General features: G+C 44.5%; 1 protein-coding gene and 1 long non-coding RNA gene across 3 annotated transcripts in view; both read right to left on the reverse strand.

Moving 5' to 3' along the window:
• LOC128322003 (complement component receptor 1-like protein) overlaps positions 1 to 14,487 on the reverse strand; it is a 46,428-nt gene that overhangs the window by 16,188 nt on the left and 15,753 nt on the right. The gene's annotated exons all lie outside the window — the stretch shown is intronic.
• On the reverse strand, positions 935 to 5,049 carry LOC128322005 (uncharacterized). Its single transcript, XR_008305467.1, has 3 exons — positions 5,002 to 5,049; positions 3,080 to 3,185; positions 935 to 1,155 (listed from the first exon to the last, which is right to left on the reverse strand). It is a non-coding gene; the product is annotated as an uncharacterized LOC128322005 (long non-coding RNA).

Here is a 14,487-nt window from a genome sequence, read left to right on the forward strand (position 1 = left end):
CTCTGCAAATCAATGCACCTAAAACTCATTCTCTGCAAAACATTGCAGTGAATGTTGCTTATCCAAATTGACTAGTGGGCTCAGTACTGGCGGCAGTATCTCCAAGCCAGTCCTTGTAGAGCTGTCCAAGACCCCATAGCTCCACCATCCCTCCTCTTTGACTTCCTTTGCTTTCACCTAACTTTCAGTTAGGACTGTTAGGTACTATAATCACTAAGCCACCTTAAGTGGCACAGTGGGGAAATACTTGACTAGCAAGCAGAAGGTTGCTGGTTTGAATCCCCGCTGGTATGTTTCCCAGTCTATGGGAAATACCTATATCGGGCAGCAGCAATATAGGAAGATGCTGAAAGGCATCATCTCACACTGCGCAGGAGGAGGCAATGGTAAACCCCTCCTGCATTCTACCGAAGAAAACCACAGGGCTCTGTGGGTGCCAGGAGTCAAAATCGGTAAATCGGCACACTTTACCTTTACTCTAATCACTGACCACAGTGCAGTCTGAAGCATCTGAAGGGCAGAACTACATGTTCTCATAGAGCTGCTACTTTGTAATGTTCCTTTCAGTTTCTTTATAACACCTGGTTTACGTAGAAGGTATGCCACAATGTCTTCACTGTAGGTGCTGGCCAGCCTTGTCTCATTGTTGGGGGAGCAGGGTAAGATACAGAATGTGGATCATCATGTATTGTGATTAAAGCAGTTGTTATGGTGAAGAAAGGGAAACAAACACAATGCCTCATTCTGCCCGTGAACAGCTATCCTTTACCTCTATAGCAAAAAACTGTATTATTATTATTATTATTATTATTATTTAAAGCACCAATCCAGTCTGTCAATAATACATAGCATAAAACGGGCATACCCAGACTGCCTCCGTAGAGTGCATACCTTTGAGCAGCACACCACAGGGAGCAGCCTGCCAGCATGCTGGCACTTGAAAATGAGAAGCAGAGACAATCCACAGCAAGGCAGGGGGAGATCGGGTCTCTCTCACAGTGATAGAGTGTTGGATGGCCCCTGTTGACCTTGCTTGTAATAATTTTTTCCTGCTGTTTTAATGATGTTTTAAGGTTGTTTTTATTCAGCTGTATTCTTGTTGGTATGTTGCATTTTATAATTGAATTTTGAAAGCCGATTTGTGAGGTCTACAGTCTGAAAAGTGATGAAGAAAAGCTTTTAACAAATTAAAAAACAAGATTTTTGTGCCTATGTAGTACACAGTTGAAGCATAGAACTCTCTCAGCAGATAGCGCAATGTATAACCAAGTTCCAGAGCACTAGGAAAACTCAACATTAGAAAGGTTGTTCAGGATCAGGATATCCAAACTCAGTATTAGAAAGTTGCTCAGGATACTCTTGTGAGCTAGTTAGCCCAGTGGTTAAGAGACTGATCTCTGAAGCAGGGGGATTCTGATTCAAACTCTTGCTTCTGTCAAATTCACTTGATGGCCTCAGCCTCAGCTTCCATTGCAATGCAGAATCCACACCCATTCAGTCTCTCTCTTGGCCCTTCATACACAATCATAGAAACACTAAGATGAAGGAAGGAGTCTTATCTCATGCTTTGGAGTACCCCGAATTTGTAGCACCAATTTGTTCAGCAAATATAAGAACCAAATCCGTGTGCCAGCGTATAAGAGAAACTTGAATTCAATTCATACAAGTAAACAGTGGCGGTCAGTCAGTAAGGGCAGGGGGAGGGGCTATGCCCCCTCCACCACACACACAAAAGGACAGCAACAAAAAACAAAGCACTCTGTGAGTTTTGAGTTTTTAACTTAAGAGTGTCCAGCCAGGCAGGGGAGAAAAGAGGCAGCTGATCTGCAGGGGGCGGGGCACTTCCTGCTTCCTCCTCCAGCTGCTGCAGCTTCCTTCCCTGCTCTGCTACTGGAGACAGACTAGCCTGCTAATCAAGGCTATTTCCTCAGCTTGTTGCTTTAAGCGTCCTGCATCACAACCTCCCTGGATTAGATATGAAAGGGCAAAAGAGACAGGTGCAAAAGAGACCACATAAGAGCTGGTCTTGTGGTAGCAAGCATGACTTGTCCCGTTAGCTAAGCAGGGTCTGCCCTGGTTTGCATTTGAATGGGAGACCACATGTGAGCACTGCAAGATATTCCCCTCAGGGGATGGAGCCGCTCTGGGAAGAGCAGAAGGTTCCAAGTTCCCTCTCTGGCTTCTCCAAGATAGAGCTGAGAGAGATTCCTGACTGAAATCTTGGAGAAGCTGCTGCCAGTCTGTGTAGACAATACTGAGCTAAAAGACCAATGGTCTGACTCAGTATATGGCAGCTTCCTATGTTCCAGATGGGCTGCCTCATTTCTCCCCTAGCTGGCTTGACACTGTAAGTTATCTTTTACTAGCCATGGGCTTTCTTTTATTTTGGGGTGTGTGAGGGAGGGGTGCTGGCTGCTGCTAGATCTGAGGGGCTCAAATCACACAGCATCTGTTGCCTGTGAGTAGTTCCACGGGCAACAATGGGTTTACTCATGTGTAATTTTTACTGTGTGGTTTTTGCAACCAGCATCCTTGCCACCCCTAGTCCCAGATGGCAGTCACCAATACTTCAAGTAAACGAATACTTGTGAAGTGATTTATCAGAATATAAGAGCCCTGATTGATCCTATTCTGGGGAGCCCATAGGAGATGAAAGCATGCCCCCTCTCCTGCTGTTGCTTCCCTACAATTGGTATTCAGAGGCATACTGCTTCTGAACCTTGAGGTAGCATAAAGTCCACAAGACTAGTATCCACTGATAGATTTGTTTTCTGTGAGTTCCCACAGTGTACAGGACAACTCTAAAGAGAGTTAATAGCTCCTCTCCCCTGCTAACTGACCAAAGAGGTACCTTTTTAAAGTGGCGATTCTCTTTATTTAGCAGGAGGAGAGCAACTGGCCCTATCCATCTGCAGCACAGCATCCCTCTAGTGGCTGCTGGTGGTGTCCATCTTATGCTCTTTGAGGACAGGGAGCCATTTTATTTATTTATTGCTGGATGTTCAAGCTGGTTTCAGAGACATCATTCCTGATGTGTTCCTGTCGACACTCTGGTGAAGAATTGGAATAATCAACTCACCAGGGCAGTGGACACGATCGCTCCTAAGCTTCCTCTCCAACCCGCTTTGAAACTGGCCCCTTGGTATACGGAAGAACTACGGGGGCTGAAGCAGCGAGGTAGATGACTAGAGTGCAAGTGGAGAAAGACTCAGCTCAAATCTGACAGAATATTATACAGAGAGCATTTGAAGATCTATGCTCAGGTGATATGTGCGGCAAAGAAGCAATTCTTTTCCTCCCATATCACATCAGTAAGGCCACATCTGGTGGAGTAGTTCAGGGTTGTGAAGGGGCTAATGTTAACCCTTTCTCCCTTGAATCAGTACTTGGAACCAACAATTACTCTCTGTGACCTTTTTAATGATTATTTGGGGGGGGGGGATATCTCGTATTCAGGCTCACTTAGATTCAAACTCCACAATTGTTACGGAATCTGATGCCGAGGTGTCCAGTAGCTCCTCTTATGTGATAACCCTGGATCAGTTTCAGTTCAAGACCCCTGAGAATGTGGACAAGTTGCTTGGAATGGTGCAGCCTATTACCTGTCCTTGATCCTTGCCAGACATGGCTTCCCTGGCTTATAATATTTGGCAGGGAAGCTGTTGTAGAGGGCCTGGTAGAGATCATAAATGCTTCTCTGAGGGAGGACAGGATGCCTCCTTGTCTCAAGGAGGCAATTATTAGACCGCTTCTGAAGAAGCCAGCCTTGGATCCCTCAGAGTTAAGCAATTACAGGCCTGTCTCCAACCTTCCATGGCTGGGCAAGGTGATTGAGAAGGTGGTGGCCACCCAGCTCCAGGCGGTCTTGGAGGAAACTGATAATCTAGATCAGGGGTCCCCAACCTGCGGCCCTCCAGATGTTGCTGAACTACAATTCCCATCATCCCAGCCACAAGAGGTTGTAGCTGGGGATGATGAGAATTGTAGTTTGGCAACATCTGGAGGACCGCAGGTTGGGGACCCCTGATCTAGACCCATTTCAAACTGGATTTCAGGCGGGCTATGGGGTGGAGACTGCCTTGGTCAGCCTGATAGATGATCTTCCATTGGGAATTGACAGAGGGAGTGTGACTCTGTTGGTCCTTTTGGACCTCTCGGCAGCTTTCGATTCTATTGGCCATAGTATCCTTCTGGAATGTCTGAGGGGGCTGGGAGTGTAGGGGCAGATCCGGGGTGTGTGCACGCAAGGGTGCAGTTGCACCACCTGTGAATTTGGATCAAGATCGGCAGTTCCTCGGCAGTAGCAGCTTCACTGAAAAGGGTTAAATTCACTTTCTAGTGCTATTCTGGCTCTTTCCCATCAGGGGGAGCAGCAGCATGCAGCAGCAACCTAATTTGTTCTCCTGGGGTCTTGTGCTCCTCCCCTACTCTGGCCCGCCTCTGAATGTACTGCAATTTGCCGCAAGGACAAGGGAGTTGTTGGCTGTTGGGCTTGTCTCCCCCCCAGCAAAATAAAACATACAAAACCCCAACTTTTATCTGTTTGGTTTGTGTGTGAGAGAGAGAGATTAAGCAACCAACCTCTTGTTTAAGCCACTGTATTCCTCTTCCCACTCACACCCACCCCCGTGTGTGTGTGTGCATATACACACACGTGAGAGAAGTAATCTCAATCTCAAGTTAGACCCCTTCTTAAAAAACCTTCCCTGGTTCCCTCAGCGATGGATAGTTATAGGCCGATCTCCAATCTCCCTTGGTTCGGCAAGGTGATCGCGAGGGTGGTGGCCAACCAGCTCCAGGCAGTTTTGGAGGAAACTGATTATCTAGAGCCATTTCAAACTGGCTTTAGAGCTGGCTATGGGGTTGAGACAGCCTTGGTTGGCCTGATGGATGACCTTTACTGGGGAATCGACAGAGGGAATGTGACTCTGATGGTTCTTTTGGATCTCTCGGCAGCTTTCGATACCATCGAAAAGCTGCCATGGTATCCTTCTGGGTCACCTGGGGGAACTGGAGATAGGAGGCACTGCTTTGCTGTGGTTCCGCTCCTATCTCTCGGGTAGATTCCAGATGGTGGAACTTGGTGACAGTTGCTCCTCAAAACAGGAGCTGTTATATGGAATTCCTCAGGGCTCCATTCTGTCACCAATGCTTTTAAAAATCTACATGAAACCACTGGGTAAGGTCATCAGGAGGTTTGGTACACCCAGTAGAATGGCCTCCGAACCAGTCCGTGCACATTCCTAGTGGCCAGAGGTGCTTTTTATCGGCTTTGGCTGATATGCCAGCTGAGTCCATTTCTTGAGACCTCCTGACAGTGGTGAATATGCTGGCAATCTCTAGGCCGGATTACTGCAATGCACTCTATGTGGGGCTGTCTTTGGACGTAGTCTGGAAACTGCAGTTGGTCCAGAATGCGGTGGCCAGATTGGTCTATGGGTCATCTAGGAGAGACCATATTATTCCTGTGTTGAAAGAACTACACTGGCTGCTGAAACGTTTCCAGGCAATATACAAAGTGCTGGTTATTACCTATAAAGTCCTAAACAGCTTGGGCCCTGGGTATTTAAGAGAACGTCTTCTTTGCTATGAGCCCCACTGCCTGTTAAGATCATCTGGAGAGGTTTGTCTGCAACTGCTGCCAACTCATCTGGCGGCTACTTGGGAATCGGCCTTCTCCGTTGCTGCCTGGACTTTGGAATGTGCTCCCGTCCCTGTTGAAATAAGAGTGTCCTAATCTCTGGCAACTATTAAAAAGGTGCTGAAGACACATTTATTCACCCAGGCTTTTTAATTAGATTTACAGTTTTAAAATTTCAATACTGGGTTTTAAAGGTTATAAAGGTTTTTTTTAATGTTTTAAATGTTAATTGATTTGATCTTTTAAATGATTTTCATTGTAAACCAACAAGAGACACAAGTTTTGGGCAGTATAAAAATATTATTAATTAATTAATTAATTAATTAATTAAAGTACACTGGATTATTGAGAATGCCAAAGAATACCAAAACGAGGTCAATATGTGCTTCATTGACTACAGAAAAGCCTTCAATTGTGTCAACCATGTGAAGCTGTGGGATATCCTTAGGAAAATGGGCATCCCAGAACATCTCATTGTTCTCATGAGAAACCTATACACAGGACAGGAAGCCACAGTCCAGACAAAACATGGTGAAACAGACTGGCAAAGCAGTAAGACAAAGCTGTATACTTTCTCCTTATTTATTCAATTTATATGCTGAACATATACTGAAGGAAGCTGGATTGGAAGAAGATGAGTGCGGTTTTAAAGTTGGAGGAAGGAACATCAACCTGTGCTATGCTGATGACACTATGATAGCTGAGAATGCAGGTGGTCTGCAAGCTCTAATAATGAAATTCAAGAAGCACAGTGAAAAAAATGAGACTATGACTAAATTCTGCCTAGAAGCAGTAATGGTCTGGATGAGGGAGAATAAACTGAGAGTGAATCCAGATAAGACGGAGGTACTTATTGTACAGGGTCAGAACTCCAGAGACAATTTTGATCTGCCTGTTCTGGATGGGGTCACGCTTTCCCAGAAGGAACAGGTATGCAGTCTGGGGGTGCTTCTGGATCCGAACCTCTCCCTGGTGTCCCAGGCTGAGGCAGTGGCCAGAGGTGCTTTTTATCAGCTTCGGCTGATATGCTAGCTGTGTCCATTTCTTGAGATGAATAACCTCAAAACAGTGGTACATATGCTGGTAACCTCCAGACTGGACTTCTGAAATTCGGTCTATGTGGGGCTGCCTTTGTACGTAGTCTGGAAACTCCAGTTGGTACAGAATGCAGCAACCAAGTGGGTCTCTGGGTCATCTCGGAGAGACCACATTATTCCTTTGCTGATAGAGCTACACCGGCTGCCAATAGGTTTCCTGGCAAAATACAAAGTGCTGGTTATAACCTTTAAAGCCCTAAATGGCTTAGGCCCTGGGTATTTAAGAGAACATCTTTATTATGAGCCCAACCGCCCTTTGAGGTCATCTGGAGAGATCAGTCTCCAGTTGCCGCCAGCTCGGCTGGTGGCCACATGGGGACGGGTCTTCTCGATTGCTGCCCTGGGACTGTGGAATGCACTCCCTACTGAAATACGATCCTCCTCATCTCTGACAATATTTAAAAAGCACTTGAAAACCCACCTCTTCACCCAAGCTTTTTCCGTTTTTGAAATTTTAAAGTTTTAATCTGTTTTGATTTTTAGATTGTTTATATTGTTTTAAGATTTCTGTGTATGTTTTAACTTGTTTTATGTTATTGTTAACCACCCAGAGATGAAAGTTTGGGGCGATGTACAAATGTGATAAATAAATAAAAATAAATAAATATAAAGAAGACTAAACTATTGACAACAGGTACAGCAACCAGCCTCAGAACTGATAACGAAGACACTGAAGTGGTGGATAGCTTCTAGCTTTTAGGATCAACCATCAACAGTAAAGAATCCAGGAGTCAAGAAATTAGCTGCAGACTAGCACTTGGTAGGGCTGCAGTGAAGGCCTTAGAAAGGATATTTAGATGCCATGATGTGTCTATACCTACAAAAATTAGAATCATTCGGACAATGGTTTTCCCCGTGACACTCTATGGATGCAAAAGGTGGACTTTGAAGAAGCAGGGCAGAAAAAGTATTGATGTCTTTGGTGCTGGAGAGTACTTTTGAGAATACCACTGACAGCCAGGAAAACAAACAAATGAATCATAAACAAATCAATCCAGAATTTTCACTCAAGACCCAAATGACCAGGCTCAAATTATCATACCTTGGACACATTATGTGAAGACCCAGCTCCCTTGAGAAGTCCATAATGCTGGGGAAAGTTGAAGGAAAAAGAAGAGGATGACCAGAAGCAAGGTGGGTAGACTTGATTACAACAGCAATGAATGCACCATTTAGAGACCTAAAAGGCCAAGTTGAAGACAGACAATCCTGGAAAGAAGCTATCTATGTGGTTGCTAAGAGTCAACAGCGACTCGACATAACTTAATCAATCAAAACTGTTTGGGGAACTTTGTTGAAAAGCGGTATATAAATATTTGTCATATCCATTGTATTTTAGGCAATCATTCAGATACTGAACAAATTCTATAGTATGGCAACATACTATATGTTTGATGGGGGTGGGGGTAGACTCATTAGCCTAAGAAGTCAGTGTGATATAGTGTGAGATAAGGCCAATATTAATATTAGTTCAGAGAACCATCTTCCACCAGATAAAGATCTACCATCCTACAAACTACAAATTATCATTCCAGAGACTTTCTTTAAAGAGTTAGGACTGACCAAAATAATGGGGGGTGGGGAGGGAAATGATACACTGGTCAGTATCACCCTTAATATCCTATGGCAGAAACTAGGTAAAACTGACCATCCACAATCTAGTTTTCCAGAAACTGTAAGAAGAGGGTGTTCAGAAGTATTTGTGGACAGGAAGGCCTTACAGTCAGAACACCTGGGGGGGGAAATCCTTCATGTATAATAAGCCACACAGTCAATGTGAACCAGGTTTTTAATACTAGTCCTTAATATATATTTTAAGGCTAACATTTTGGGACTGCGTGTACCACAAACCCTGCCCAGCAGTTTTACACAAAGACAAGCTATTACAGCAGTGATCTATAACTCACCCCTTATAACAAGTAAAGGTTATTTGATCACAAAATCGGTGGTTAGAAGAGGACATTACTACCGTTATTTAAGACTGGAAGAATACACTGCTTTCCTTAAAAGCAGAAAACTAGAACTAGAAAACTTATGTTATTGTGACTTTAAAATAGTAGTGAACATATTTACATGAGCATCCAGAAAATAATATTCTCCAGAAGCATTCCCAGATGGCAACCTTACTTTCCTTCCCCATGGAAGGGCAGTGTGCATTCACATACCATCTAGATTTACATTGCAGTTGCTGTGAGCTATCAGGGAGCTCTCCATACACAATTCAGGTTTTTCATTGTGCATTGGAGCTTAGCCCAATTTATGTCTGGGGTAAAACAATCCACTTTTTGTGTCTTGTGGTGAGGGGGCGGGGGGCTGGCTAATAGATTCACTCTAGGATGCCCCTCTCCCGTATTTAAGCCCACATTTAAGCCCTCTGTCTGGAAATGCTCCAGGTCAGATGAGTGATTTCCCCAGTCCAGTACTGTTAATGGAAATATCCTGGGGTGTTTGGTCAGCACCCCAATGTTTGGATGTTGTGGGGAAATTAGCTCTTAAAGAGGGCCAGCTCTACAAGTTTTAGACGTTTGTGCAAACGTTTAAAAGTTTGTGCAAACGTTTGGACTCAAAGAATGACCGGATTGAGACAAGGTTTTGTTTAAAAATAAAAATAAGATATTTATTAGAGGGAGGGGGGAATACAGAAAAGAGAATTGTGTGGTTAAAGCAAAAAAACCCAATAATTCTAGATAAATCTACTATTATGAGGCATTTTAGCTTAAAGTCTTGGGAGAAAGATAGGGGTCATTTGGATTGAAGAAAGAGATAGTTTGAGCCTAGTTGCCAGGCAAATGGCCACCTCCACCTGTTCTGGACATGGGGACCTCAGGACTCTAAGGAGGCCTGCAGAGACTCAACCTCCAAGACAGTGTGAGTGGAAGCAGGAGGGTTGTAGGGATTAGTAGAGGGAGAGGTGCCCATGAGAAGGGTATCTCCGTGGGGCCAGCTTCCCATGGCGGCTAGGCAAGCTGGATGGATCAGCAGAAGGACCAATCTGGAAAGTGGCACAAAAAAACTGGACACAGCCTGGTGTGGCCTGTGAACAGTGACTCGCCCAAGAAGCTAGTGATTTCAAGCTCTTTGTAGGTTGCAGGAGAGCATAAGGAGTGCTCAATGGAGTCCCAAGTATAGCATACGAATGAGCACAAAAATTTTCCAATGGAGTCCCAAGTGAGAGGCACAAGGGAGCATGAGGTCCTTGTTGGGAGTCTCCAGTGAAAGACATGGGAGAGCATGAAGATTGCTTGTCGGAGTCCCGAGTTGCCAGTACAAGGGAGCACTTATCAGAGTCCCATGTAGCAAACCCAAGGGGGCACACTAGGTCATGTAACTGGGGATACTTATATCCCAAAATATGCCTTGGGGGGCACATTCCTACAGTTCTACTTTTCTGATTAGAAGTGCCAGGATGGACCTGCATTGAATGCATTGTTGCTGATCGCTCTTTCCTGGGTGTAACAATATGGGGATCACCTGCTGTGTTCAAGGCTGATTGTGATGAAAATCAGAGTATGCAGGTGTGCAAAAGAGTATCAGTGCTTGGACAGGCTTTCCAGTACTCCTATCAATAATTTCAAAAGATACAACTCTAGGTCTACATCACTGACTCATCTTCTTTGTGATGCGGATGCCATTGCTTCGGCTACCTTATCTACTTTTCTTCCTGCTTAATCGGCTCCTTAGTGCGTCATCTCTTGTGAGAGGATGAGGGGAGTTAAGGCAGTTCACTCTGCATTCAGAGTAGCCTTGGATACCAGTTAACTCGCTGTAGATAACTCTGGAGTCTACTTAGCTGGGACTCCCACATAGCATGGGGGGCGTGCATCTTGATTGTTCCATTTTGCTTTGTTTGTAGCCAAATCTAGGGGCGACTAGCCCATTACCAACTAAGTTACCTGTCCCCATGTGTACCAAAAATGGAGAGCGCATGTTACTGTGAAGCTCCTGAGCATATCCAAAGTGAAATCTCCAGGCCTGGAGATGCAACTGCATGGGCAGAATAAGCACAGCTAGCAACAATACATTTGGAACATCTGATTATGAAACACATGAGAAAGGGATATACCCAATGCAGACGTGTAATTCTGTGGTAAATAAATTGATCACCGAAAATGTAACTGTTCTGTGCCTTATGTCATCCTCCTCAGTTTGGGGAAGGATGCCCAACCTGCTGCAGATTTATTGCCTGAATTACAACATTTTTATTCTGAATTTTCCCCAATCAATCTCTCCACCACTTTCTCTGTTATTCACCCACCCACTCAATTATCTGCCACAATTACCCTCACAACAACCTTTTGAGGTAGCTTATTTTTATTTATTTGTCTAAGTATCACATTTCTGTACTGCCTGACATGTGCATCCCTAGGCAGTGCACATAAGTTAAAATACAATAAACATAAAAACAAGATAAAATAATTAAAACAATTATGATATAAAACCAATTAAAATAAATTAAAAGCCTGAGAAAATAGGGGAGTCTTAAAGGTCTTTTAAAGGTCTTTTTAAAAACAACCAGAGATGGAGAAACTCTGATTTTAACAGGGAGTGCATTCCAAAGCCCCAGGGCAGCCACAAAGAAGGCCAAATCTCGAGTAGCCACCAAATGAGCTAATAACCGGACACCCCCAGATGAACTTAATAGGCGAGCGGATACATAACAAAGGAGACACTCTCTTCAATACCCTGGAGCCAAACTGTTAAGGGCTTTATAGGTAATAGCTAGCACTTTGTATTAGTTATTACAGAAACATATCAGCAGCCAGTACAGTTATTTTAAGATCGGTGGTATATGGCCTCTTTCGGTTATCCTGGAGACCAGACTGGCTGCTGTATTCTGGAACCAATTGTAGTTTCCAAAGTACGTACAAAGGTAGCTCTACATAGAGTGCATTACAGCAGTTAAGCCTGGAGGTTACCAGCATATGTACCACTGTACATATTTGGCATAGCTGAAAGCCAAAGCTGATCAAAAAGCTGATAAAAAGTGCCTCTGGCCATTGCCTCAACCTGAGAGACCAGCAAGAGGTTTGGATCCAGGAGCACTCCCCAGCTACGTACTTGTTCTTTCTAGGGGGGTGTAACCCCATCCATATGAAGCAGATCTAAACCATCTCTTGAGTTTTGACCCCACCACCACAGTCAGTACCTCTGGACATATTTTGATTAAATTTCAGTTTGTTATCCCTCATCCAGCCCATTACCACCTCCAGGCAGGCATTTAGGAAAGTTATGCCATTACTTGATGATGCTGATATGAAGACATAGATTTGGGTGTCATCAGCATATTGATACACCCTGCAACAAATCCCCCGATGATCTCTTGCAGCGGTTTCATGTAGATGTTAAAAAGCATAGGAGACAGTAAGGAGCCTTGTGGAACTCCATACAGTAACTCCCATTTTGCAGAGGAACAGTCTCCAAGTGACACCATCTGATATGTGCCCAAGAGATAGGAAAGGAACCACCTTGCTGAACCATGGAAGATTGGATACAGGCCTATAATTGGCTAATTCTAAATCAATGACTGAGGTGTTAGATTCTCTGGTAGGAAATGACTGAGAGTGGCTTCTTTCATTTCCTACCAGAGAATCTACTCTCATTTCCTACCAGAGAATCTAACATCTCAGACATTGAAAACAACAATACCAAGTGCCCCATGGGCTTGTGGTTTTGGGGGTGGGTTTGTACCCTATGTGCACTACACCCCATCTCACTCCAGGCCACCCTGGTGCCCCCCAAGTGGAGTTAAGGGGCACCTGAAATCCCCATTATTTCCTATGGGGAAAAGCTTAAAGAAGCACAAACTTCAGAAATTCTTTAAAAATCACCCCTTTCACCAATTTCTTTGAAATCTGGGTGGTAGCAAGCACCCATTAGGGCACTACCACCTGACCCACTCTTCTGCCCCTGAAACCCCTTTTCTGCCCCAAAGACAAAAATCATTTAAAAACTACCCCTTTGCCCAATTCCTTTGAAATCTGGGTGGCAGCTTCCCTGCACCCATTGGGCACTACCACCCACCACAACCCACTCTGGGCAACCCTAGTGCCCCCCCAGGGGAGTTATAACTAAGGCTGCTGAAATCCCCATTATTCTCTATGGGGGAAAGCTTTAAAAACTTCAAAAATAATTTAAAAACCACCCCTTTGCCCAAGCTTCCACCCATTGGGTATTACCACTCACCCCACTCTTTTGGCCCTGGGACCCTTTTAAAAAATCTGAATTGATTTGGATTTGAAAAATTTGGAAAATCAAATCTGGGGTGATAGGGGGGCAGATTTGGACCCAAAACAAATCGGTGGGGGGGAGGATTCTATTCAGGTACAAATCATATTTAAAAAAAATAAATTCGTGCACATCCCTAGAAAGAAACTGCAGGCAATTTCTAGTAGACCCAGACTGAGAAAGGATTTTAAGAGTCTAGAAGATGCATGAGCCAAGCAGACATTGGAGGCATTAAGGTGCAGAAGTTGAGCTCTCCAATACAGCCTATTGCTGATTTTTAGGAATGTTCTGCTATTTCCAACTTCATCTAATGTTCAGCCTGTACATTTGTGTTCATAAACCAAATGTTAAAAAGTCACCATAAGTCTGCATTGATTCTCTTTCCAGAGGATAACAGACTGCAAGTGTGGTGACCCAGCCTCCCCACCACCAACAGGGTTAACCAGAAGTGAACCCCTGTCTTGAATGACAGGCTGGTGACCTCCAGGTCTTGACCAATCAGTCCACCAGGTGGATGGGACTTCAGCACTGTTACTGGGGTTTCTGGGATGAAGGAGGAAGTCAGAGGCGAGTGCGGAGAGGCAGAATCCAGCATGGAGTCTGTGGCTCTCACAGGATGACTCTGCAGATCCTTGGAAGATAGGATTGCAGGAGGCTTGATTTTCATCAGGAGTTTGACACTCCCTAGAACAAACCACCACATTGGGTTTGTTTTTCTTGGTCAGCGAATGGGGTGGCGATGCTGCTGTAGTTTGGGACAAACATTCAATAATATCCTGCCAATCCAAGGAAGGATCATACCTGTCCTTTCTTTTCCGGCACCAGCCATTCCTGGATAGCCTGAACCTTGGCCTCCAGTAGCGAAATGGTACCTTGGCTCACCGAATGCCCCAACAGGTTACCCAATTCAGGTCAATTTGACACTTATTGGGCTTAATCGTAAGTCCAGTCTCCTGGATACGCTGGAGTACCACCTCCAGGTGCTGCCCCCAGGTGGAAAAGTATATTGCCACATCATCCAGATATGCCATGGCAAACTGACTCAAGCCTGAGTAGCTCATTGACCAGCCTCTGGAAGGTAGCTGGGGCACTGCGAAGCCCAAATGGCAATACATTAAATTCATACAGACCATGACGGGTAATGAACGCTGTCTTTTCTTAGTCCTGTTTTGTCACAGCCAGGCACACTGCAACCCCTGGAACTTTCCATTAATGGTTAAGTAGAACAACGGAGGTAGCATCACAATACATCTATCCAACTACACCAACTACTACCCAGATCAGGGTTTCCCATAGATGCCGGAGAGTAGAGACAAAGCCTGAATATTGTGAGAAACTTTCCTCCTACAGGGACATTTTTTCTGGAGTTTAGAAAAGGAAGCCAGGAGACAATTAACTACTCGCCATGACTTCTAGGATCATTTCACCTGGCACACTTCACCTGCACAAAATTAATGTTAAGTGTTAATATAGCAAAATCCACTTCTCCTGGGATAACAGCAAATTCCACCCACCTCCAATAAT

The sequence above is a fragment of the Hemicordylus capensis genome, chromosome 4 (genome assembly GCF_027244095.1).
Source record: "Hemicordylus capensis ecotype Gifberg chromosome 4, rHemCap1.1.pri, whole genome shotgun sequence".
NCBI classification, from domain to species: domain Eukaryota; kingdom Metazoa; phylum Chordata; class Lepidosauria; order Squamata; family Cordylidae; genus Hemicordylus; species Hemicordylus capensis.